The 27,336-nt window shown below is 43.4% G+C and overlaps 1 protein-coding gene and 1 pseudogene across 8 annotated transcripts in view; both read right to left on the reverse strand.

Annotated features, from left to right (window-relative positions):
- The window catches only part of Tanc1 (tetratricopeptide repeat, ankyrin repeat and coiled-coil containing 1), a 226,975-nt gene that overhangs the window by 173,918 nt on the left and 25,721 nt on the right, over positions 1-27,336 (reverse strand). For 5 of the 8 annotated variants that reach the window (XM_035446868.1, XM_035446867.1, XM_035446865.1 and 2 more), the window contains exon 1: positions 19,232-19,343. The exons of 1 other annotated variant lie outside the window; for it this stretch is intronic. The gene's annotated coding sequence lies outside the window, so the exon portion shown is untranslated. Of the gene's footprint in view, positions 1-19,231; positions 19,344-27,336 lie in introns of those variants that run through there. 2 more of the 8 variants (XM_035446862.1, XM_027420372.2) reach the window with 2 other exon arrangements.
- LOC113836286 lies at positions 22,625-25,447 on the reverse strand (annotated as a pseudogene).

Here is a 27,336-nt window from a genome sequence, read left to right on the forward strand (position 1 = left end):
CCACCTCACTAAACTACACAGATCCTTGTAGTGTCCCCGGAATGTACTCATTCCTCTTGACGACTCCTGTTCACTCCGTAACAGCCAATGCTCCTCTACAGAGACTGTTTTCTGCAAAGATGAGGCTTGCTTCAATTTCCCACGTGTTCTCACTAAATCCCATTCCCCTCACTCTGAATCACCTGGCATTGTCTTGGATTTGCATAAGCCAACTATCCTCCTAGACTATGACAAGAAAGGGAGCTTTGCCAGGCAGTGGTGGTGCATGCCTTTAATCCCAGCACTTGGGAGGCAGAGGCAGGCAGATCTCTTCGAGTTCAACACCAGCCTGGTCTACAAGAGTTAGTTCCAGGGCAGCCTCCAAAGCCACAGAGAAACCCTGTCTCGAGAAACAGGAAGGAAGGAAGGAAGGAAGGAAGGAAGGAAGGAAGGAAGGAAGGAAGGAAGGAAGCTTCATTTGTTTCATTATCACAGGCCCAGGATGTAGTATATAGTATGTCGCCTGATAAATATTTGAAACACAAACAAGGCCTAGCTAGCCTGAGTTATTACAAACCACAAGTGTTGCCCTGCCATTGAGTAAGGAGGCCTTTCAGGATGTACAAAATCATCCTGAGGTAGGGCTTTGATTTTTTTTTCATATACACAGCCACTGACTTCTGATGATATGACTTGGGAATTTTCCCACTTCCCGGCGGTGTGAAACTGATATAAATTCAGTAGAAACCATACTTGGAGTTAAATTTGGACTTTTTCCCAGGCTCGCAGCATGTGTTCTCTTCATGCTGGGCAGTGTGCAGCCACCCCCAGCTCCCAGTCACATGGCCCTGAGGTCAGCAAGCACTCTACAACACACGGTGCTGCCAATGTTTGGGGGTATTGTGTTTCAAATTTTTGCATCCCATATGTCTACTCAACACTCACCTGTGTGTATACAAGAGACACTCAACACTTCATTGCAAAATGGGCTTGTGCTAGACGATGTTGCCTACCAACACAGTGTTCTGAGTATGTTAAAGGCAGAGGAGAGGCAGCATAATGGAGCAGTAATCCCAGTACATCCATCTCTTGGGAGGTTATAGCAGGCTAATGAAGATGCTGTCTCAGAAACAACAATATAGCAAAGCAGACAAGACTAAGCTAAGATGCTTGGTAGGGCAAGTGAACTCATTACCTGGGTGTAACAAGTTATGATCCCACAAAAAGCTGGAGGGTGTTGGACATTTTCTTAACCTTCATAACAGTCTAGGAAAGTCAAGAAATCTTAAGTTCATCCATCCCTTCTACTTTAAATTCAGTTGTATTCAGTTAAATTAAATAAAATGTACTATCTTAAACCGTCGGGATGGCTCAGTGGTTAGGCACTTGCCATGCAAGCCTGGGAAACACACATTTAAAAAAAAAAAAAAAGAAAGTTGTCATCCGACCTCCATATGCATCCCATGGTATACACATTCACATGTTATTATGCACATGCATACAACACACTCAATAATTAACAAGAATTTTTAATTTAAAATGATCGGGAGGCAGAGGCAGGTGGATCAGCCTGGTCTCCACAGCGAGTGCCAGGATAGGCTCCAAAGCTACACAGAGAAGCCCTGTCTCGAAAAACTAAAAAGAACTCCATTACATATTACTACTCCATTCCTGTGAAAATTGCTTGTTTTAGGTTAAAAATTAACCTTTATATTCTCATTTTAAATATTCCCTGCAAGATGATCAGATTGTTACAGTTAATAAGGTGAGTAAGGGCTTGGACCTCTCTTAACCACAGTAGACCCCAAATCCCAAGCTCTCTGCCAGGAGACCATGCATAATAAAACTCCTCATTAGTTCTCCACCTGATCTCAGCAAAAGACAGAGTAGCAATTCACACTAGCATTAGCAGAGTACTGTGGTTTTAATGTCTTAAATTCATATGGTGGTACAGGAGGAACACACCACACGATAGTGCAAGCATCCCCTCTAGCCCACAGTTTATCCTTTGTCAACTATGACCCAGAAGAATGTTAGACCCCCCGAAAACTCAAGTATCCGGGGTCCCAGGCCACGTTCTCGGTCACCCCAATCACCAGGCAGATTCGAGAGCTTGCTGCAAACTGCACGAGGCTTTATTGTAATTTAACGAGCTAGCCCCATGTTAGCTCGGGTCTTTCACCCACCCGCCATGGCGGACTGCTAGCAAAAGACGGCTCCTAGGGTCTCCCAAGAGATCTTATAGGACAGCGTAAGGGGAGTGTCTAGGGATATGCACAGGCTCACGATTGGTGTGCCTCCAGGCTTGGAGGGCTTGCCCTGTGTTGATTGGTCAACTGGTTGTTATGGCCCATAGGCCCTCCCGGGGTGGTTGCTATGTTCTCTACGTCATTGTTGTGCGCTTGTCCATAAAGCACACCCCGGGTCGTAAAGCATAGCGCCACCAGCTAACTTCTGATTGGTTCCTTGTCACGAGGCAGGCATCTGACTTTCTAGTGTCTAGGACAAGGTCATAGAAGCACGTGTTCGGCCATTATGGCTGCCAAAAAGGAAGCTGGTCCCTTCAGGATTGCATGGAAAACCCTAACTCATAGCTTTTATGTTAAAAAGAAAAAAACAAAACAATTTTTTGAGACAGGTCCTCTTATAGCCCAGGCTGGCCTCAAGTTCATTACGTAAGAAACGATGACCTTGAACTTCTGATCCCCCTGCCTCTACCTCCCAAGTGGTAAGATTACAGGTATAACCCACCACAGCCAGTTAAAACAGGGTTGGGGATGGAGTCTAGGGTGTTGTGCAAGCTAAGCAAGCATTCTGTCAACTGAGCTACATCAACACATTGAGTATTGAGTGGTGTGATAAAACCATTTACTGCCCTTCCAGAAAGTAAATAATCTCTACCCAGCACATCCAGGGTGCATATACTACCAACCTACTAAGCCTTCTGGTAGCTGTCTACAAAATCAGAGCAACTGCTATGTTACTAGTGTATCATTTACTTGTTCTATATTATTAGTCACTGTTAATCTCTTCTGTGGTAAACATGTCAATTAAACTTTGTTATTACAGGTATGTATGCACAGGGGAAAAGCGCAGTGTATAGAGGGTTCAGCATTCTCTAATGCTTCAGACATTCACTCCAAGTCTCAGAGTGTACTACTGGTGTGTGTGGGGGGGAGAGGGTTACACATGAATAAGCTTCTCTTGAAAATGTGGGAGCCCTCAAGATAAAGGGAGGCTACTACATTAAAAGGTGAGGAAGTAGTCAAGCCATGAGGTCTCTGGCTTGGGACCTTAATAAAGAGTTGAAGGGGTACCCTGAGCCCCCTTGCCTTTCTAACATCTGAAAACCAGCAACAAGCTGTCCTCTTACCAGACTGCAGGCACTGGAGCGTGGGTTTAACTAGGCCTCAGAACTATAAGCAGTATTACCCAGTCTTCATTATTTTGTATAGTAACATAGAGGGACTAAGATATACCTATTTAAAATATCTAGACATGACCAGTGGCTCAGAAGCTGTTGAATGATAACACATTGTTACACCTAAACAAAGCCTATCTGGCTATATACCCAATAGATGTAGGTATTCAAGAGGTTCTGACTGCCAGACATCTGAATGACCTTTGACTGGCCCTTTAAATCAGATGGCCCTGAACAGTTTCATGTGCAAAATCAATACACTGAATCACACATGTTCAAATCATTCCCATTCTAGAATTCAACATATATTCACAACTGATTGACTCCACAACGAAAGAAAGTGGTTAGCATGCAGTAACCACGTCATGAAAGCTAGCAGCCAGTATTAAAATAAGAACAGTAAGGTTTGGATGTGTTACACACTGCATACATTTCAGTTTCTTTGGTGAGGCTTTTTCTAAAGGAGGGGAAAAAAACACTTTAAAGTCTTATTTTAATCAGCACTGTTAAATCAAAGAAGCCCAAAATGAAACAATAAATTATGAAGCCTTACATGAAAGGATATGAGCCTCTCAAAACCGAATGGCTTTGTTTTGTTTTAAATTAGACTTTCAGTGAACTCTTGGCAGCACTTGGGAAGAAATCAAGATTGCTCTAGAGTTGTCATTCAGCACATTTATTGAAAATTGCTATATCTAAGTTGCAGCTGAGGGAGCAAAGAGCAGTAGGCCTCTCTCTCCCTTGAGCAAACAACGGCAACCATCCCGGGGGTGCAAACTGTCCCGGGTTCTGGATAAGGAAAAAAAGGTTATCTGAAACCACCAGAGCAAAAGCCTCAAACTAGTGGGTCCCTGAGACACTGTCTGGCGGTACGCTTTGTTTTGTCTTTGGCTGAATTAGGCTGTCTGTGCTTAGCAATTAGGAGGCCAGAAGTGGGAAAGGGCTTCTAGCTGCTGATGAAAATGTGCTTGTGCAAGGGCCAGCAGCACCATGCCTGCACCTTCTCTCGGCAACATGGAGAAGGTGCATTTATTTGTGCAGCTCCCTTAGCCCTTGTACCAGGACACGAGTTCAGAGGCCTCCAGGGCTGGCTTGCCTAGCTTCCCATGGCCTAGTCTGCTGTACCCAAGCACAGCAAGGCTTTGGCACTAGAAGCCCCACCTTTCACATTCAAGCCAGGTCATGAAGGGCTTGGTTCCTCTTCAGTTTCCTGCACGAAAAATTGGGATATCCGTGACTGTTTCTGCTTCATTGGACTGGTGTGAGGGTAAATGTGTTATTACCTGCAAAGTGCTTGGAGCCCAGTCTGATACACAGTAATTGCTCCATCAATATTAGAGGCTACTACCCTTCTGGCCCCTGGAGGCATGAAGAGTTTCAAATTTCTGTCTCAGAACTTTAATATTCCACAGTGATCTGCCAAATTATTTTATGATTTAAAAAGAAATAGCCTACGGTGAAAGCTGTATAGATATAACTTAAGGATAACTAGAGACAACAGACACAAAGGGACAAATGCATGACTCCACTGGATGAGGTACCTAGACTCAGCAAATTTACACAGCCAGAAAGTAGATAGAGGTTACAGACACTGGGGGAAGGACAACGAGGAGCTACTGCTTAATGGACACAGAATTTGTCTTTGAGCTTATGAGAGAATTCTAGAGATGGATGATAATGCCTATAAACACAAATTCATTTAATGCTATCAGATAACAAACTTAGAAAGGATTAAAAATGAACTTTGTCTTACATATTTTACCATAATTCCTTTGTTTTCTTTTGTTGTTGTTTTTCTGATAGGTTAGAGACATGCTTCACCAAACCATGCCCATACTTTGTTTTGTTTTTTGTTTACTGTTTGTTTTTCGAAACAAGGTTTCACTGTGAAGCTCTGGCTGTCTTGGAACTCACTCTGTAGATTGGTCTGGCCTCAAACTCAGAGATCTGACTGCATCTGCCTCCAGAGTGCTGGGATTGATTAAAGGAGTGAGTGTGTTGCTGTCGCTGCCACCCAGCTTGGTTTGCTTTTTCCTGTCTCCCCCCCTTCCCCTCTCCCTCCCTCCCTCTCCCCCCTCATGAGGCAGGGGGCAGGGTCTTACTATGTAGCCTTGACTAGCCTAGGAGTTGCTACATAGACTGGGTTGACTTCCAGCTCAGAGATCTTTCTATCTCTGTCTCTTCAGTGCTACAGTTAAAGATGTGTGCCACCATATGTCATGATTTTTTTTCAAAAATATTTACTCTAGCCTACATAATTTGATCTGCAGCAATTAGCTGAAATTAAGGTATTACCATTTCTAAGACACTTGAGTTCACGACAAATTTATGGTCTTAAAAACCATGTGCCATATATCCCATGTTTGGGGAGGGGAGAGCATTAAATACTTTAACAGCTGTGTTCACAACAAAAGCCTTTCCTCTGGATCTGGGATTGAATGAGAAGGGATCTGCAGCAAGCATAGTATGAGGTAAGACTGACTTTCAGTGCCAGTCGCCTGCTCCTCCCATTATCAGCTGTTAGGAATTTCCCTATTTCCTTAACAAATACACAAATGGAGGGTTTCCAGCCAGGTACCACATAACTGGCTACTCTGAACTGTGGGATACTGTGCAAACCAGACAGATATTTTTGGTCCAGGCCAGTGCCAGGATAGGCTCCAAAGCTACACAGAGAAACCCTGTCTCAAAGAAACAAAAACAAAAAACCCAACAACAACAAAAAGAGGCCTGGACAGGGTTTCTCTGTATTGCTTTGGAGGCTGTCCTGGAACTAGCGCTTTGTAGACCAGGCTGGCCTCGAACTCACAGAGATCCGCCTGCCTCTGCTTCCCAAGTGCTGGGATTAAAGGCGTGCGCCACCAACACCTGTCGATCCAGGCCTCTTCTATCATTATATTCAAAAGGCACATAGAGCCGGGCGTTGGTGGCGCACGCCTTTAATCCCAGCACTCGGGAAGCAGAGGCAGGCGGATCTCTGTGAATTCGAGGCCAGCCTGGTCTACAAAAGCTAGTTCCAGGACAGACTCCAAAGCCAGAGAGAAACCCTGTCTCGAAAAACCAAAACCAAAACCAAAACCAAAACAATCAAAAGGTACATAGACACTAAGAGGCAGCTATAAACAAATACAAGGACAGTCCCAAATCACTTAAATGGGTGTTCTCAGATTACAGGATATCTTAGTTAGGTTTCTATTGCTGCAATGAAACACCAGGACCAAAAAGCAAGTTGGGGAGGAAAGGGTTTATTTGGCTTACACTTCAGTATTGCTGTTCATCACTGAAGGAAGTCAGGACAGGAACTCCAACAGGACAGGATCCTGGAAGCTGATGCAGAGGCCATGGAGGAAGCTGCTTACTGGCTTGCTTCCCCTGGCTTGCTCGGCCCTCCTTCTTATAGAACCTAGAATCAGCAGCCCAGGGATGGCACCACTCATCATGGGCTGGACCTCCCCCATTGATCACTAGTTGAGAAAATGCCTTACAGCTGGATCTCATGAAGGCATTTCCTCAACTGAGGCTCCTTCCTTTCTGATGACTCTAAGTTGTGTCAAGTTGACACACAAAACTAGCTAGTACACAAGAGAATACTACCATGTCCAGATTGCCAAGGTCTTTACATTTCTATATTCCACCACTTTCTAAGGTGTCTACCTTTTAAAAAAAGCTAACTTAAAATTACTTTAGGAAGAGTTTACTAGTAAACATAAACCACTTATATCCTGTATACATGGTATATTTCCACAAATTTCCTGGATCCACCACAAAGCTTGCTTTCTTTCTTTCTTTCTTTCTTTCTTTCTTTCTTTCTTTTCTTTCGGACAGGACCTCACTATGTAGTCTTGGCTGGCCTGAAACTGGCCATGTCGAATAGGCTGGTCTTGAATTCACAGAGATCACCACGTGCCTCTGCCTCCCAAATGCTAGGATTAATGTATGTGCCACCAGAACCGGCCCAAAACCTTCATTTCCTTTTATTGTTTTGGGATTTTTTGCTTGTTTTTTGTTTTTCAAGTTACTGCTTCTCTGTCTGTCCTGTAGTCTATAGACCAGGCTGGCCTCAAATTCAGAGACCTGCCTACTTCTGCCTCCCCAGTGCTGGCATTATAGTGGTACATACACCACCATGCCTGGTGTGAAACATTTATTTCTTAACATTGACAAGGAGAATCATGCCCATAATTTTATAATCTTGAATGGGGCTGACTCCAAGGAAAAACTTCTCTTCCTACAGGAATTTCTTAAATAAATTAGTGTCTTTGCGGCATTAATGATTCCTTTTTTGTTTGTTTATTGTTGTTGTTTTCGAGACAGAGTCTCTCTGTGTAGCCATAGCTGTCCTGGAACTAGCTCTGTAGTCACTGCTGGCTTCAAACTCACAGAAATCTGCCTGCCCCTACCCCTGCCCCTGCCCCTGCCTCTTGAGTGCTGGTATTAAAGGCATGCACCACCACTGCCTGACTATAAACAATTCTTTTAAATACTAGTGAAATTCAAATAATATGGCACATCATTCATCTCCTAAATACAGCACAGTGAATGCCTATCTATCTTGGAGACAACCCCTGCCACCTTCATTCCATGCCTGGCTTGAAGGTACTGAGATCCCAGGTGGATGTATATCCTATAGGAAAAAAATATTGAAACAGTGATCATTTTCCCCTGTGAAGGCATAAAACATGAATAGATACAATTTAAAAGTTGCAAACAGACTAAAAGGAAAATGATCACAAAGTTCTCAGTTTATTCTCTGTAAAAACCAATGCGTGCATCAAACAAGTACTTTTATTCTCTACAGAGCAAACAGGGAAAAGACCAATGTTTAAAATTGATTGAAAAACAGCCTCAAGCAAAATTACTGCCATCTAAGATTTGACATCGATCTACAAGTCAGCATGGAAGAAAATAAAGAATGGGGATATACAGATATAGATATATGAAAAGGCTGGCCTTCTTGCCCAAGCTGCAAATACTACCAAGTGTTTACAATGGGGAGAAACACTGAACAGATGGGAGAGCAAGCCCAGAGCCCTGCCATTAGGGTCAATAGGTCCTTCCCACTATCCATGCCAAAGTTCTACGGCATAGCACCTCAGAATGGACCTTATTTACAGAGAGAATTGATAGAGAGGTGGTCAAGAAGATCAATAGTGGGGGCCCTAACCCCATGTTATCTTCATAAAAGTGGGAATTTGGATATAGGTACAGACACAGGGAGGAAGCAAGGCCGACACCTAGAAAACAGAGAGAGCTTAGAATGGATCCTTTTTCTTGGAAACAGCCCTGCCCACACCTTGATCTTGAAGCTCCACCTCCCACAACTAAGAGGGTAACTTTCCATTGTGAAGGCACACAGTTTGTGGCACTTAGCTATAAGCTGCATGCTTGCAGGCCCTGGGTTTTAGCTCCAGCTGGTAAAAGTCACTGTGTATGACTGTATAAATACAGAGTCTATACAGCCCAGTTCACAGGTGCCTCCCCATCAAAGGAAGGTCTAAAAACAAGTGTCCACAAGGCATCCCAGATCCATAAACATCAGGGTGATTGTTAGCACAGTTTAGTCTTGGTGGGGCTACAGGAAAAATCTCAGCCTCTCTGCTCTTTCTTGCAAAGATCTTCACAGCTCAGTAGCATTGGCAACAAACAGCACTTTGTGATTTTACCACACTACTATAAATCATGACAGTAGGAAATACTTTGCTTATCAGTCAACAACAACAAAAACTCAGCCAATTCTTAAGATTCTCCCCAAGATCAATAGCAAGTTTGTGAAGCTTAGACACATTACCATGGGTTATCCCGTCCCCTCTCAGGAGACCATTTTACTGCAGGAAGATGATGTAATGCCCTGATTTGTCCAACAAACAATATACTATGCCTTCAATATGTCAGCCTGTTTCATCTCCCTAAATACATAATTGATTTTCAACATTTTATGCTCCAGTTACCACCCCTAAGCAGACTGGGACAAGTTCATATTTCAACTGCTTCTTTCTTTAACAAAAGGAGTGATCAGAACAAGTGATAAATTGTTTCCAGTTTTTCTTGGAGGAGTGATTTGCTCCTGACCTTCTCCAGTTTCCCTGTTACTCACCTACATATCCCTCATGCATGGTTCATGGCTACAACACACATGCAACCTGGCTACAGAGGCACCAACAACAACAGAAGAATTGCCTTTTTATTTAAACACTGACAGAGTAAAGTAGCCACTGACATTCCTAAAACAGAATTAGAAGCAATGTCAAATATAAAGTTTAAACTTGCCTTCAAAAAAAAAAAAAAAAAAACTAGAGCTATATATTTGGGTCATTTTATTTTTAACCACAGGCTCCTAAATGACCTGAATATCCTAACATCCATTCTAAATGACAAGTTTTGTAATTCTTATGAATAATTTAGTTGGGCAAACTTGCTTTACTTGCTGTTGAATAAAAATGATGCTGCTTCAGAAATTGACAAACCAGTTGTCCACAATATATTTTAGTCTGAATATTTTCCATTCGTACCAGAAAAAAAAAAAAAATGAAGGAAGAAGGTACTTTCAAACTGGGTCTCTGACATGGTGGCAATGTCAACAACCATCACATCAGGAAACATCAAGGCAATCTAATATCCTCAAAGCACGTGTTTGCACGCAGTACAGAGAGACACTGCTAAGCTCATATGATTACTTTCTCCCGGTGCTTGTGATCAAATCCAGGGCCTCACACATGCAAGACAAGCATGACACCACAGCTGCACCCACAGAGCTGGGACTTTCCACAAATACTGAATAAGATGCACCAGAATATTTACCCTGACTTATACTAAACAGAAATCATAGCAGCATGAGCCCCGACAGTAGCTATGGGGTGACAGTTTTATGCTGCTGTTTTAATCCACCTTTACTTTTACAAAAGCTTGTGTCTCTGGTACAAGATAGCATTTACCGAGAATGATGTTGGCTTTGAGAAACAGAAGAGGGTTTGTTACTGCAAACTGGAGTCAGTCTGGTTCCTGTTTCTTTCACAGAGAGTACCCCACTAGCTCACCATCTGGGTCTCTTTCTGGGGCCCCCACTTCTCGAAGCCACGGTAACTTACTAATTCATGAAGTGTGGGAACAACACTGAGAGGTGGGTGGAAGCCTATCCCTCCCTGGCTGCCAAGCTCTCTCCTATAACGCACACACTGCAAGTCCTGGTACAGTTTGTGGTTGTGAGACAATGGCCTCCACTGGGAGGCGTGCTGATGGTCCAACATGGGGCAGTGAGCAGCCAGGGAAATCTGCCTATACTGGAATTCACCTGAATGGTCCTCCAAAGGTTGGATTGGAAGCCAAATCCCCAAATCCTTATGCTAATGCCATTTGGAGGAGGAGCTTCCAGAAACTAAATTAAGATCAGATGAGGTCATAAGTGTGGAGATTTTATGACATTTGAGAAGATTTTTGTAAAAAGAAGTCCCAAACTGACAAGCTTGCATGAGATACTCTTTGCTATGTTTTTTTTAGAGATGTTTTTAAAATGTTATTCTGATTTACATGTCTGTATGCACATGAACCTGCTTATCTATATGTGCACCATATGTGTGCACTGCTTGCAGAGGCCAGAAGAGAGCACTGGAACTTCTGGAAGTGATATTACAAATAGTTAAGAGTTGCCTGGTGGGGGGCTATCGCTCAGAGGTTAAGAGCACTGACTGCTCTTCCAGAGGTCCTGAGTTCAATTCCCAGCAACCACATGGTGGCTCACAACCATCTATAATGAGATCTGGTGCCCTCTTCTGGTGTGCAAGCATGCATGCAGATAACTGAATACATAATAACTAAATAAAATCTTAAAAAAAAAAAAAGAGTTGCCTGGTGGGGATACTGGAAAACAAACCCAGGTCCTCTGCAAGTGCTCTCAACCACTGTGCCACACCCCCAGGCCCAGCCTTTGCTGTGCTCTCCCACTGCAAAGGAGCCCTCACCAGAGGACAGGTAGATGCCTAAAGTCATCTCCTGAATGACTAGCCTCCAGGAACCAAGAGCCAAATGAATTTATCTATATGTTATCCAGTCTTGAGCATTTTGTTATTGTAAAAGAAACCAACCAGGACAACATAATTAAAATTAAAATAAATTAAGGTACATTCTTCATCTGTATTTCTGGACATTTAAAAAATTTAAAGTACAAGGTGAATTCAGTATGCCTTCTCCCCACTTTTATCTCAGAAATGGCTCATAACTTCAAGGAGCAAAACTAGATGATATTGTTCCTGTATCATCATCATCATTATCACACACTCACAAACACACATACACACACACCCCAAACGAGTATAAGGTAGTATTCAAGATCTTGAAATCTTTAGAAATTTGGCTTTAGTCTGAGAGTGTATCTCAGCAGTAGGATGCTTGCACAGCAGGAACAGGACTCAGGTTTCACCCCCAACACTGCAAACATAAATAAAAATAAATGCTTTTATATTTATTTTACTTTTAAGCCATCTGTGAGAAAACAGGAAAAACTAAACAGAATAATTCAGTCCCAAAAGCGCGCGCGCGCGCGCGCGCGCGCGCACACACACACACACACACACACACACACACACACACACACACACACACCTCAGTCGATACTGACAAGGAAATCGCTGGTACCCTCATTATGACCAAGTCTCAATGTGCCCCACTCAGCCACTTACTAGTGAACTTGCCTGTGCTTGTAAAAGGGGAAACATGGTTATCCCCACCTCACTGGTATCATAGAGAGCAGGGGACACACAGATGTGCAGAACCACCACCCATCAAGCAGCTGGGACACACACACAGAGGGTGCTCAGTAAGGCAGGCAGAGCTCAGTCCTCTTCCATCCTCATCCATTCAGGATGGAGACAGCCATTCAGAACCAGCAGGGGTCCCAGTAAGCCTTTCTTCCATTTGAGGGTGAAAGAATTGAGATGGAGTATGAACAAATGAGCTGCCAGACATTGCTCACAGATCTGTTTTTTAAGCCCTTCATTACTACAAGCACACAATTCTTCATGCCCGTCCTCGTCCCCTGAAATGGGATTTGGCAGATTATAATCTATAAATTGAAGACCTTCTTTACTGTAGAGACAATGGGGAGCAGGGCCCCTGCTGGGCTCTCAGGGCCTCCCCTTCAAAGGCTGAGGCTGGGCATTGTCCCATTGAGAAATCAACATAAATTGTCCCTGACTCAACCTTTCAGGGAGGCTTCCCTCTCTTAAAGACAATCCTAAATCCTAATTTTATCAGCTTCTACCTCTGTCACCTCTAAGAAATCTCAACTACATGGTCTCCCCCACTGAAGCCACAAACACACCAACTACTTAGTTACAAAGTTGGCTAACTCTTTCTTATTCAGAATCAAGGATAGTAATAGTAAATGCCTCTAGATGCTGTAAGGCATCACTTAAAATATCTCCAGAATTTAATATAGCTCTACACAGCCCATCTTTCAGGAAGTTCCTGAAGAAACAGGTGTCCGTATTTACAATTGCCTCTGAGTATCTGTAACCCCTGTTTCCTAAAGATGTTCTTTTCTCATCTGCTGTCAAATACTTCTGCCAGAATAACTCAAACACTGCTTCAGTATCTTATTTGTGGGTAGTTTATAAAACCCATGGCTACCGAAATGCTGTAGGATTCCACCTTCTTTTCAGATCTGAGTATTCATTCTAAATACTTTCACATCACAGCAGAGGCGCTTCGGGCAATCTGTCACTTAGCAGCCCCGCCTGCTTTTATTCCTTTGAGTAACAACACTGAATTCTCAATCTGCCTGAAATCACCAACTTTATTTCAAGTTACACCCAGTCCCTAACTAAGAGTGTAATCAGCCAGGCAGACATCAATCACATGCTGACCACATATTGGTCTGAGGTGGTTTCTGGTGCTTCAGGGCTGACTTCCTGAAATAGCATTTTCACTAAGTCATGGAAGAGGCTTTCCCCTCAAGTTTCTAGTCATGCCATCCTTTGAACTCCAGAAACTAATAATACTGTCAGTATGGTAGCTTGAATGAGAATGTCCCCGTGAGCTCAAATGTTTGAATACTTGGTCCCCAGGTGGTGGCACTGTTTGGATAAACTTAGGAGGTGTGGCCTTACTGGAGAAAATGCATCCCTGGGGGAAGGCTTTGAGGGTTTTGTTTGTTTTTGGTTTGGTTTGGTTTGGCTTTCTCTGGGTAACAGTGTTAAAATCCATTCCCAGTGTGTCCTTTCTGTTTCTTGCTTGCAGTTCAAAATGTGAGTCCTCAGCTTCCTGCTCCCGCCACCATGCATTTGCTTTGTCATGGCGGACTCTAAACATCTGGAGCCATAAACCCAAATAAACGCTTCCTTCTTTAAGTTGTCTTGGTCATGGTGTTTTATCACAGTCGTAGAAAAGTAACTAATAAATACAATCTCAAAAATGTTTTTTGTGGAAGACTCTAGACTAGCTGACCAGAAAATATTCCACAAGAATGAAGTAAGCACCCCTTGAGCCTGCCTCCCCAGTTCGCAGCCTCTATCCACTCAGTTCACCAACCCTGAGTCCAGTACTTCCATCTTATCTCTTCCCAATGGTTGGCTTGGTTCCCTTACCACTCCATTCCAACCTATTCTTTTCAAAGACTGGAAGGACCTCCCGGTCTAAACTCTGCATGCCTTGCTTATGAACTGCACTCTGTGGTCCAGTGTGCAGCGTCCAGCATTGCCAGCTATGAGAAATAGATCTATTCTAATGGGATAGCTTTAACCCTCGGAACTTTGATAAATGATACCTCAGCATCATTCTTAGACAGATGGTGAGGGAGTTGTACCCCCAGCTTTCTGGTTTACTCTCCACCCAGCCTACTCTCAATCTGCTTGACAGTGTATCTCCCTGTCAACTTATTCACACACCACTCCAGACACTAACAAGCCGTCCCTCAAACAGTGTCGTGTGCTTCCTCTTCTAGATCATGTCATTCTCAACCAGATGCCTCCAAAGCAGAGGGGAGGAGGTGATCTCCAAAGGAAACACTGTAACTTCTAATTGTGTTGACTTGCCTCATCTTGTTTCTATATATTATTCTATTTATATATTATCTTAACCACAAACTGCTTGCCATGAAGCAAATATATGACTATAATTTATACCTATACAAATGCTGCAGGTGTGAGAAAGGATTTTACTGATGCTGGGAATGGACAAGTCAGTCACAGTGGCATAGACCAATAAACCCAGCTATCTGGAAAGCTGATACAGGAGAAATTTCTTGAACCCAGGAGTTGTAGGTTACCATGGGCAAACAAAATTGCAAGATCTTGCCTCCTTAAAAGTAAAATAAAGCCATTTAATGGTAGCTCACACCTTTAATCCTGGCACTTGGAAGACAGAAGCAGAAGGATCTCTGAGTTTGAGGTCAGCCTGTACTACAGAGTTAGTTCCAGGACAGGCAGGGCTATGCAGAGAAACACTGTCTCAATAATAATAATAATAATAATAATAATAATAATAATAATAATAATAATAATAATGTAAAATAAAAGAAATGTTACAGGACAAATAGTAACACATTTGTCCCTAAGTTTACTTGGTGCTTGTCTTACTTTTCTGTTGCTCTGATAAAACACCATGAACAACAGCAACTTACATAAGAAAGTTTATTCTGGCTTAAGGTTTCAAAGGACTAAGAGCCCATCATAACAGAGGAGAGGCGTGGCAGCAAGCCACAGGCATGGTGACCAGAACAGGAAGCGAAGAGATCAAATCTCCAACCACAGACACAAAGAGCTATGAATTCCCAAAGCCCACTCCCAGGGACATGCTTCCTCCAGGAAGGCTGCAACACCCCCCAAACGGTATCACCAACTAGGGACTAAGTGTTCCAATTCCTGAAACTATGAGGATCATTTCTTAATCAAATTACAACAGCACTCTATAGACAATTCCAAATAAACCCATGTATTATAGTTGGGATCATAGAATTTTTGTATTCATACAATTTAGATAGTAACAGAACATTCCTACTCCCAAAATCATATTTCACTCCTGGATTTCTTTCCTATTATATAGTTAAAATTAATTTTACTCAGGCCTACTCTTAGAGATATACACACACACACACACACACACACACACACACACACACTGGGGGGTGGCTAGAAAAATGTCTCAGCAGTGAAAAGCAGTCATTGCTCTTACACTTTCAGTTCTCAGCACCCACACAGTGGCTAACAATCATCTGGAACTCTAGTTCTAGAGGATCCAATGCCCCTCTGACCTCCAGGGGTTGCTGCATGCATGGGGTACACATACATTCACTCATGCACACACACAGACATAAAAAAATATTTTGAATATATTAAATATTTTAAATATTATATATATATTTCAAAATTAAAATAATCAGTGAAACAGCTCTTAAAAATAAATGACACTGGGCCAGGTGGTGGTGGTGCATGTCTTTAATCCCAGCACTTGGGAGGTAGAAACAGGCGGATCACTGTTGAGGTTGAGGCCAGCCTGGTCTACAAAGTTAGTTCTAGGACAGCCAAGGCTACACACACACACACACACACACACACACACACACACACATAGACACACACAGACACACATAGAAAAAAAAAAAAAAAAAAAAACCTTCTCAAAAAAAAAAAAAAAAGTTACTTAGGACAAATTTTCAAACTTCTGAATTGTTCTGAATTCTGTCTCATTTAATGCCTTTGACACTTAAAATATCTAACACTGTATTCATTTATTCTAGAAAAAAATTAGGATTTTTAATACCTAGGGAAAAGTATTTTTTAAAGATTTTATGGGTATGTGTGCTTGAGTGTGTATAGCATATGCATGCAGGTAAACTTGGAAGGTGGGGAGGCTTTTATTCTCTAGAAGTGGAGTAAAAAGCAGTTAGGAGCTACCCGACAAGGAACTGGGAACCAAATGCACACTCACTCTGCAAACCCAGCAAGTGTTCTTAGCCCCTGAGCAATCTCTCCAACCCCAGGCTCTAAAACTTTTCAAAACCTCAGACTCATCTAAAAGATTATTTTAGAATCTTTTCCTAAGATTTATTTTTCTTATTTTTAATTGTGTGTACATGTGGTGTGGGGTAGGTATTTGCACATGAGTACAGGCCCCTGTAGAGTCTAGAAAACAGTGTCAGATCCCGGTAGCTGGAACAATTGGCAGGTGTACAAGCGGAATGTAGGTGCTGAGAACCTAACACAGGTCTTCAAGGTCAGTAGCTGCTCTTAACCTCAGAACTGTTACTCCAGCCCCCTCACTATTGTTTTCAGTGAAGAGGTTCTGAAGGCAAGCCTTTAACTCCTGGTGCTTCATCGTCTACCAATTTTCAAGGCATCCAGTAATTATTAACTGTGTATCTTTGAACAAGTCAGGCAACGTTACTTCCCTGTCCCATGCAATTCATCTATATTAAATTCATTCCACATGCCAGGAATGTTGTTGACTGAGAGATAGATACAAGGTGCAAACAAATCCTTTTGCAAAAGCCCATTCAGTAATTCTGAGAAGGCACAGATTAAGCTGTTATAATATTGTCCCCCCTGCCCCGGGGAGGGGCTAGAATCAAACCCAGAACCTCACCCATGGAAGGTAAGTATTTTACCACTGAGTTATAACACTAGCCCCCAAATTAGCCATAATTATTTTACAAAAATGAAGGACTACTTTAGTAACTGTTACTTTAGTCTTATTTTAAAGGCAAGTTTTCCCTGGCCTCTAAATGTGGCTTAGCTGTAGAACAGGAGACTACTAATGAAATCAGGACCCAAGTGAGCCCAGATACCCTCTACGTCTCCTTGCTGCAAAGCTCTCCAGATCCTGCCAACCGCTGGGGGTAACACATCACAGCCGGAAACAAGGCTTGGCAAATGACTTTTTGACAGACAGCATCCCACCGAGTTCTGTCTGAATCCTCAAAGCCCTTTTCAGTGATGCTGATGAAGGTCTGTTTACACCTGGAGGTTACAGCTGACGACTGTACTGTGGAGACTCTGGCAGCTGCGAAATTCGACTGCAGTGCAACTTAATCCCTCACGCTACTGTTCATTTCCAGGTTGCCCTTGCAGGACCTGCCAGGAGCCATCTTTTTATTTATTCTTAAAAAATTACATAAGCACAGACCTCGTTTGCGACAGCCACCATTGTTTCACAGGAACAGCCCCCCAGACAGCCCACCTCTCAGCACAGAATTTAAAAGCCACCAACCAGGAGGATAAATGAATCCTGCTGGGTCCAAAGAAAACACGTGAAGGAAATGATAACAGCAACTCCCAAGGGAGTGCTTCCCTCATAAACAGCTTAGGTCCCATCATAACCACCTCTTTCAATCCAAGGATCTGAGACACCCTTGCACCTATACCATGGGGACCCCAAATAACATGAGCCACCACTGAAGACTGGACATGCCTTAGGCATTTTAGGTTACAGCCTCAAAAATGTTGAGGAGCCAGCACCATCCAATTCCTAATAGATTCACTTAATACTATTCTGCCAGAAAGAAAGAAAACCTGTGTGACAAAAGGTCTCAGTTTGTTGACTGTCTACAAAGTGGGAAGGCTGGCAATGATTCGACCTCACACTTGGGCTTTGCTACTGGCAGCAGAGAAATACTCAGGCCACCTCCTCCTTGTATCCATGCATCTCCATCAGGTATCAGATTATTGACTATAGACTCAGTGGGTCCACAGATGCCCCACTCCCAGGTGACAAGAAGGAGTACACTCAGGAGGAGCATGAGAAAGGTCAGACTAAGTTGCTCTTTAAGCACTGCTCTCAGACCCATCCTGTCCAACCACAGGTCCCAGTCTGGGAAGAATCTGCTAACAAATGGGTAGCTGTAGGTAGCACAATCCCCCCCTCCCCCCCCACACACACTCACTCATGATAACCTGGAGTCCCCTCCTCCTGTACCCTCTGACAGTTCTAGTACTGCTGTACCCAGCCCCGACATTGGAGGTCAGGCTCTCCCTGCACACTTTGATCCATGTGGTCTCATGACTAGGCCCCCTCCCACCTTCGGCTTCTCATCAAGCATTCTTCTTACTTCTATTAACAACTCCCACCCAGCTGGGCAGTGGTGGCACACACCTTTAATCCCAGGACTGGGAGGCAGGCAGATCTCTGAGTTCAAGGCTAGCCTAGTCTACAAAGCTACACAGAGAAACTCTGTCTTGAAAAATAGAGAGAGAGAGAGAGAGAGAGAACAACTCCTATCCCTCATAGTTTCCAGAACCTTCTTCCTGCTTTTTAGCTCCCTGAGTAGAAGCAAGAGGAGCCAACAGTACCAGCGTCACCATTCTCTAAATGTGCGACCCTGGGCAAATTGTCTAATCCCTTTAAACCCAGGACCCCCATCTGTGCATGGGAGCTGACCTCATCAGTCAAAATAGGGATTAAATGAAAACAATGCATAAAGCACTTAGCTGAATCCCTAGCATTCATTCACATGTTTGCTAAATGCCCACTTTGCAAAGGGAAAAGGTTTTGTAACTGGTGATGGTTATTATCCCCTCCCTCCGCTATCTTACTTTTTAGGATGGTAAAACAGAAACATTTTACCATTTGTAAGACTACAGGAGGCATGAATGCACACTCACAATGTTCTCAGCCAGCATTGCCAGCAATGTCTGAACAGAACTCTTCCCCCTCCCATTGGAGCCCTGCTCTTGAACATGAGCTCGCCTGCTCGGCTAAGGAGGCACTGGCTCAAACACAGTTCTGGACAAATGGAACTACTCCATCCCCTTTCACCTGTGGCTGTTTTTGGAAACTGTTCCACCTTTGGTGCTCCCCCATGCATGGTCACACCACCCTCTACCCCAATTCTCAGCTGACACCTACCTACTTCTGATAACTTCTCATTCACGGAGGAAGTGTGGTAAGGTGGTGCACAAGCCACAATTCTCTCTCTCTCCTGTCCTTTTCCTGTGTGTTTGTGCCCGATGGTCAGTTCCTAAGGGAGAAAGAGCACAGGGGACTGGATTAAAAGCCCTACTCCATTTTTTGGCTCATCATGTGATCTGGAGCAATTACTTCCCCTCCCTGGGTCTTGATGCTTCGTCTGTTGATCGGGATAAGCCATTCACATGGTGCTGTTGTCCTAATGGACACTTGAAAACACTTAGAGCCGTGTCCAGCACATGGAGTGACAGCAACTGTCATTCATCACACCCAACTGCAGCTCCCAGATCTAGACTTTACCAGGCACACTTCATAGTGGCCAGTGTCATCCCACGCTTGTGTTCCAGTCCTTCCAGCTGGTACACAGCCCCCCACCCAAGGTCCTGGCTCTTTGGTAGCCCTTCACACGCAGGCCTAGTTATCCACCTCTGTCCCTAGACGTCACTCTCTACATTCTGTGGTCCTCTTCATTGGGCACAAGGTTGGAGTCAGACTAGGCCTCAGCTTCTCAGCTACATTAAGCCAGAAAGACCTCCGAGAGAGGTCCTGCTGTAACCCAGAGATGCCAGAGCCCTGGAATTCTCAGACCCAGAAAGGTCCACAAAAGACTAAAAAAAGGTCCCTTCAATTGCCCTCAACAACTGCTGCACACTTTCATCACTCCCTCCCACTCCACCCACACAACCAAAGCCAGCAGGCCTGATATGCTAACCCCCCCCTTCCCGCTGCTCTGCTCCTCACACCTCAGCCACAGGCAGTCTCCCCCACCTATCCACTGTGATTCCAAACCAACCTCTCCTCACTTCCTTTTCCGAGTGTATACTCCATCCTATCCCCAGGTAAACAAGTACTCCAGCCATTTACAACTCATGCCTGTCTGGGCTCCCTCTGGGCTGGCCCACAGCTCCCTCTGGGTGTCACCCTCTGCCAAACCCTCATCCCTCACCTAGACACTCCCCTTGAGATTCAAATACAAAAACCGTCTCCTCCCAGAAGCCTGTCCTGATCCTACCTCTAACCCTCTGCCCGCCTTCTCCAAGAACTCTTCACTATTTCCTATGTCTCTCTACCCAGATAGAGCTACGCCTGGCACAGGGTGCCAATAATTGTTGAATAAATAACCCAAGGAGGACTCTGCTCTCTGTTCCAATATGCTTTATTGAACATCCCATGTTCCATTAAAAACTTCAATTAAGTCTCACAGACACATCACTTATATACGATGCTGAACATTGTCTTCCTCTGAATTAGATGAGGAAACATCCCCTGCCCTTGGTTCCCAAAACAAACATATTCCTTTGATATTGGGGGTGGGGGGAGAGACCAGAAACAAAAACACTACTTCCTCCTCAACAAAAACCGAAAATAGCAAAACAGCTTATAAAAAGTGCCCAGCTGTCACTGGCTTAGGTAGGGTAAGAGTCAGTTGTGCGAGCCTGAGAGGAGAAAGGGAAGTTTACTTTGGATGACTAGGGGAGTAGGGTGGGGGTGGACATCAACAACATTCACATGCTATATAAGAAGGCTGAGCAAAATAATAAATCTCCGGGCTGTTTATAATCAAAGGGAGGAAAAGGAAGCCGCTAACTGCAGTGGAAATTTCCTACCTTTGTCTAGCTCTACTTCTGGTATGGCTACCACACCAATTTCTCAATAGTAACTTATGACAGTTTCATTTATAGGAAATGATTTCCCAGGGCCCAGGGAGCTGCAGATGGTACCTCGGGGGCCCATCTGTTTAAGGATGAAAGCTCAGCACACGCCATTACATCACTCTGACCTTCCTCAGTAACTTCCTATCTGACAAAATCTAGATGTTTGCTCGGTCAACAAGATATTTGTGTTTGTCTCCAGCCTCGGGCTTTGGTTCCTGATTAGTTTTAAAATCATTATGCAGCCAAACTGAATAGGGCCACTGTTAGCAGCTGGAAGGCCATCCTCTGGGCACAGCCCCAGCTCTGTGGGCTCTGGGAGGGACTGCTATCCTTTCTGCAGAATTGCACTCTGATGGATCATCCTCCTGCCCCCTGCCAGAGCTAAAGCTGCTCTCCCTGGCGTCCTCTTTCCTCGGGCGACCCCTGGAAAGGGAAGAAGGATGTTGGGAGGCTTCAGACTCTTCTCAGATAAGTGCTCTAGCACAACCAACACATACCAACATTACTGCCCCAGTCCAGACTCTCACCCCACACAATGTCCTCCAACTGACCTGACAACAGGAGAGCTATTATTTCCTGGACACTCACAGACCCCAGAGCATCCCAGTGCCCACAGGTACAGCTACATGTCAGTTGAACACACTCAGGTGACCACACACACACCTTTCATCACTCTAGGACACAGCAACAAAAACTACACCCTCTCTAACTCTTCATCTTCCTCCACACTCTACAGTGCATAACCACTCTCGTGGTGTCACCTATGCCGGGTACCTGATGGACAACCACCTCGGGAGGCTAGAGAAGACCAAGGAGATTAGTGAGACTGGGAAGGAGAATGAGATAGAATGCATTACATCACATATATGGAAATGTCATAATGAAACCCACTATTGTGTATAATGAATGTGCTAATAAAAACTGGGTTGTATGGGGGAGGCATATGCACTGATGTTTGCAACTTTGAAGTACTTTCTAAAGTAAGATGGATTAATAGGCAGGTATATGATGGGGGAGGTCCTTCTGCGTAAATGTTTGACTTATTGGTTGATAAATAAAGCACTGTTGGCCAATAGGGGAGCAAGTTAGGTGGGGCTAGGAGAAAAGGAGGATTCTGGGAAATGTAGGAAAGGGACACAGTTGCCATGTGATCGCCAGGAAGACAGGACGCATTCTGCCGGCATCCTCGATAAGGTAAGTCTTTATAAAATATATAGATTAATAATTATGGATGATACTTAAGACAGAGATAGCAGATAAGAAGTCCTAGTCAGCAGCATTGTAATTAATATAAGACTCTGTGTGTTATTTCAGGCGCCCACGTGGCGGCGGGGCTTGGGAGGCTTGGCGGAACGACTTATCGTTACAGGCATATAATAAGTCAAGAAAGTAAAAATCACAGATACAGAATGCAGTTAATAGGAATCACTGTCTATTAATTTCATGTCTTCCTTCATTTGAAACATCCTCATAAGAAAACATCATCTGGGTTACTCTAGCTTCCCATTAACATCTCTGAGTTCTAGGCTCCTGGTCCAGAGTCCCACTTTGTAGCTACCTGTCCTCTGTATCCCTGACCGCCTCTGGTGTCTTAAAGTTTTCTTTATTTGCTTCTTTTTTTCACATCCTTAGTGGTGTTGAGCGGTCCTGGTCAAGTATTTTGTAAAATGTTCCTCAGTGGGTTTTGTCTTGCTTTTTAAATCACAAAAAAAAAAAAAAAAAATATTTAGCAAAGAAAAAAAAAAAAGGTTTCATATAAAAATGTACATGACCCAATCCTACCCCATAGTCAAAGATGCCCTTTGGGGTAGGATGTGGACTCCTCTGTTGAACAGCCATTGTGTAGACTCTTTCCAAGGCTTCTAACATGATGCTCTTTCCTTGTATCACACCATCCCAATGTTATTCTGTCGCACACTAGCTGCCATCTCCACACACTCATCAATCCCAAGATTCACAAAGGGATCAAAGGCCCACAGTGAAGGGGTACATGTCTACCATCCCTAATGATAACTTGTCCATAAATTTCTTCAGCTCAGGAGGATGGGCCTAGCTCATGGCAACTCCTCAGAGAGCTTGGCTACCTCAGAGGGCTCTGCTGGTAGAAAAGAGGCAGGCCTGTCTAACATTTTTTTCTTTTTTAAATGGCTATCTGGGCTGTGGGTTTGGGGACACATCAGGTTAAGGTTCCGCAATCACAGGAGGGCTAAACACTAGGTTAGCTTTGACTGCTAAGTGACAGTTGTTGTAGACTTACTTCTCCCCTTCCATACTCTACGCTTGAGAAGAGACACAGAGCTCAGCCTCAGTATACCCTCAGTGAGCTGGAGGGAGTGCAAACTTCAGCCTTAGGCTCCTGAAGGAAAAAGTATCTACAAAAACTATTGCAACTTCTTTTATAAGAAAGCTGTTTCCTGTCTTAGAATGAATTTCATGTCATGTGAATTCACATACTATGCTTTGGATTATTATGTAGTACCACAGTATTTACTCTGCTGCTAAAGTTAGTTCTGGCTATTAAGAGCTCTTTGAGGTTGGCTCCTTCCTCCCTTCGACATGCCCACATCCTTTGTTTTTTGAGCACTTCCTTATTTTATGGCCACACAAGATGCTCCAGATCTATAATTATGCCTTTCTCCAAAGAGTCCAGGTCACTGGAGAATCTGGACACCCATAGAGTGAAGACATAGGTGTACTTGTTGCTATAGTATCTCATGGCTGCTAGGCCCTCATCATTCCTGTGTATGTACCAGCCCATTTACACACATTTACTTATCAATTCTATCTGGATCAGTATTTAGCTAAACCCAAGTCCACACCTCGTTCTCCAACTCTAATCCCACCCAAAAGGAACATCCCAGCCTTCTTTCTCCCTTACTTATTTTGGCATTTCTTAACCCGTGAAAACAAAACAGAACTCTAGAATTGCTAAACCCTACCCCATGGGAAAGTTTACCAACTATAGTATGTGTTTTCTGCTTTTGGTTTTTTTTTTTTTTTTTTTTTTTTTTTTTGGCCTTGTGTCCCAAATCTTCAGTCATACTGCTAGACTCTTCCATCATAGTCTGCATCTCAACACACACATCCCACATTCACAGACAGCTACTGTCTGATCTGAATATACTGAGATTCTTCCATACCTCATCTAACTGAAGTGCTTATGTACGACCCAAGCAACACTCCTGGGGGCACACATGTGCTTCACCCTTAATGCTATGATTCTTAGACCCGAGCTGCTCACCCAGCACCTAAGCTCAGTTCTGAGATACAGTGATTGCTTGGATATTAAAAAGATGAGCAAGCTATCAAGATTTAGTCATTTTATGTTAATTTAATGCAGTTTAATGGCTGGAAGACATTCAACAAAACTTGAAGGACAATTTTCATCACAATGTTACCCAAATTCAGTAATAGTTATAAATTTAATGTTATTCCTAACAGACTAAAAAGCAAATTACACACAACTGTTGGGAATCATTTGAATACATATTGGTATGTGATAAAAATATGCTACACTTGTGTATAAAAAAATACGTAGCTAAATAACAAAAAAAGAACGGCATACCATTTAGCATATGTCTGTAAAAAGAAAAACATTGAAGGACACATACTAAGTTATTTTTAACCTCTTTTTTTCCCCCCTCTTTAAATTAAAATAAGGCGCCTGTTTGCTATGTGGAAAACCATACAGGACATTCTTCTAAGATATGGAGTATTGCTTTTAACAAAGAGTAAAAAACTAGCTCAGTGTTGCATGCCTTTAATACCAGCACCCAGGAAGCAGAAGCAGGCAGATCTCTGTTGAGTTTGAAGCCAGCCTGGTCTACACAGCAAGTTCCAGCCCAGTTCGGGCTACATAGAAAGACCCTGCCTCAAAGGGGGCAGGGGTGAGCAACTATAATCAGCATCTGGGTCCTGAACGAAGAACAGTTTCCAGGGCAAGGCTAAACAGAGGCATGGAACAAAGAGTAAAGGTTTAAGGGCCATACCCTCAGGTCCACTGTCACCGAGGAGGAACACTTCAAAAGGCAGGGCAAATACTGTTTCTTACAGAGAGCAAGAGTAGAACTGGGACTATCTAGAGAATGTCCAAAGACATGTGGGATTGAAAGGCTAGGAAAGATTTAAATGAAAGCAAGGAAGGGAAGTATTCCTCTGCCTAAAAGATGTCTCATTATCTCCATGAGAATCCAAGAAGATCCTGGGCCCTAACATCCACAGGGGATCTTTCACCTGCCTTCTGGCCATGCCCTGGGAGGAAAGAGAAGATTACCCGTGGGTTATCTGCCTCCAGTGGATCTAATAAAGCTCAAGTGGCTGATACTGGGATTAAAATTTTTTTCACTAAAATTTATAACCCACCTCTACAGAAATACTCCAGTACACAGTAACCTTCTATTCTGTTGAAGGCTTAATGGGAGTAAAGTCTAATGCTCCCTTTCAAGTCATTTTTATTGCATAGCATTGAACCCAGTAGACAGCTACCTCTAATCCCAGATTACATAAGGCTAGACAGATATATAGGCCGATCTTATACAGACACTATTGCAGTTATATGTGCTGATCACTTAACTAGACAAAGCAGTGTGTGTTACACATGTCATCTCCTTCACTTCACAACCAGAAAGGAAAGGACTAGTCAGCAAACACCCACTCACACAATGGTAGTGTCTTTACCTAGAACACAAAAAGCCTCGAGTTCAGTCCCCTCCAGCACCCAAATGGCAGCTCACAACTGCCTATAACTCTAGTTCCAGGGATAAGACACCCTCTTCTGGATCCCAACAGTTCCCAAATGCTTTTAGTACAAATATAATCATGCAGGCACATACACAAATAGAAATAAGCTAAAAAAGACACCAAATCAATCTCTTCCTCAAGTAGTACTCTTTTTTCAAAAATAAATCATACATAATACCAAGATCTCAAGGTTAAAATCTGAAACATAGCCAAGCATGGCAGTACATTACCTGTAACCCCATCACTCAAGAGGTAGGAGGATGATCAGGAGTTCAAGGCCAGCCTCAACTACACAGAGCTCAAAAACAGAAATATCCTATCTCAAAAATCAAGAAGCAAACAGCCAATAATAATAGTCTCCATTCCCAAAGCACTAAAGACGTCATGTGAGACACTGAGAGAGGGGGGATTTCAGGTTCCAGGCCAGACTGAAGTATCAAAGACCAAATCTGAACGTGAAGCAGACATTGAGCTCTTGCTTCCTCTCTCCAGAGAAGACTAGCCTAGTCTGTCCTCTAAACAACATCACTCCCTTCCCTTCCCTTCCCGCCTACCTCTCCCACTCGCTAATAAACCCTCTGCACCTCACCTAATTGCAGAAATAATTAAAATAACTTTTTGATCTACAAACCATAAAAAAAAAAGGTTAGGCCAGGTTTTGCCAGTTTATAATTTCTGAGACAGAATCTCTACGGTTAAAATTAGAACTGTATAGTGTCTACTCTGCCTATGCCAATGGGGAAGTTTTTCACATTAAAATGATTTCATCTTTTACACATTCATTAAATGACAGAGAGTGATGCAGCTGCAGTGGGGCTCAGGATGTGCCACCCCAAAATATGGCTACAGAGGACCACAAGGAGCTACCTTTTCACATGTCCTGAAAAGGTGTCCTTCTGAAAGAGAATGGGCATATAAACAGGAAAGGTCCCAATGTCTGCCATCACACCACAGGCTTTACCTGTGGTAGAAGGCAGTGTCTGTCCTCCTTGAAGAGGCTTCTACCACCCACTAGAAGCCCCCACACCTACTGTGCTACGTAAGCTTCAATGACCTCACTCTTCTCTTGCTGTACACTCTTCTCCTCTGCCTGTACACATAATCTGTTCTGTATCAACTTGACTTGTAGTATAGCCCAAGAATCTAGGAGGGTGAAAGAAGCCAACTCCCCTTCCCTACACTTGCAGGCAGGCACTCTTAGATACATACCCCCAGTATCATCTGTCACAGCTAAGCACCTTAGCCACACTCACAACAACAACACAGTCCTAAACAGAACTTTGCAAAGTAATGTTTAAAATTTAATAAGAAATTTTAAGCTGAAACTTGGGAAGGAAAAAAAAAAAACGTCCAAATTTGTTGAGACAGAGTCTCACTCTGTAACTCTGTCTGGTCTCAAACTCACAGACATCCACCTGCCTCTGCCTCCTGGGTACTGGGACTAAAGGTGTGAACCACCATTCCTGGATAGGTTCATTTTTTTAAGACTGAGAAAAAATGTTTTGTGCTTATTGAAATATAGAACTGTGGAATATAAGTAATAACAAACAGTACAAAGGTTGTTTTTAAAACTATTCAATCATACCAGCCAAATTATCACCCAGATTTTCTGTGTGTGTATGTGTGTGTGTGCATGCACACATGTGTCTG

This window comes from Cricetulus griseus, chromosome 6 (genome assembly GCF_003668045.3).
Source record: "Cricetulus griseus strain 17A/GY chromosome 6, alternate assembly CriGri-PICRH-1.0, whole genome shotgun sequence".
NCBI classification, from domain to species: domain Eukaryota; kingdom Metazoa; phylum Chordata; class Mammalia; order Rodentia; family Cricetidae; genus Cricetulus; species Cricetulus griseus.